We start from the raw sequence: 307 nt of genomic DNA, 5'->3' as shown, positions 1-307 counted from the left end.
AAATAAAGGCAGTTATTAACACTGAAAAATATATTTGAGTAAATATACAACACATCCACAGAGAAAGTTATGAATTTAAATGTTATTTTTATGGTGCTGCACTCCCACCTTGTGGTCAATAAAAGCACCTTCCTGCATTTACCTGTTTTTTTTTTTTTTTTTTTTCTCAAGAACAAACTGCTCCTGTTTTTAATCCATCCATCCATCCATTATCTTTACCCGTTTATTCCATTTTGGGTCACGGGGGTCGCCGGTGCCCTTGTCCAGCAATCACTGTGCGAGGGGCGGGGTACACCCTGGACGGGTC

Source organism: Nematolebias whitei, chromosome 3 (assembly GCF_014905685.2).
Source record: "Nematolebias whitei isolate Nwh7 chromosome 3, NemWhi1, whole genome shotgun sequence".
Classification (NCBI taxonomy): domain Eukaryota; kingdom Metazoa; phylum Chordata; class Actinopteri; order Cyprinodontiformes; family Rivulidae; genus Nematolebias; species Nematolebias whitei.
Note: the sequence above shows the minus strand (reverse complement) of the source record.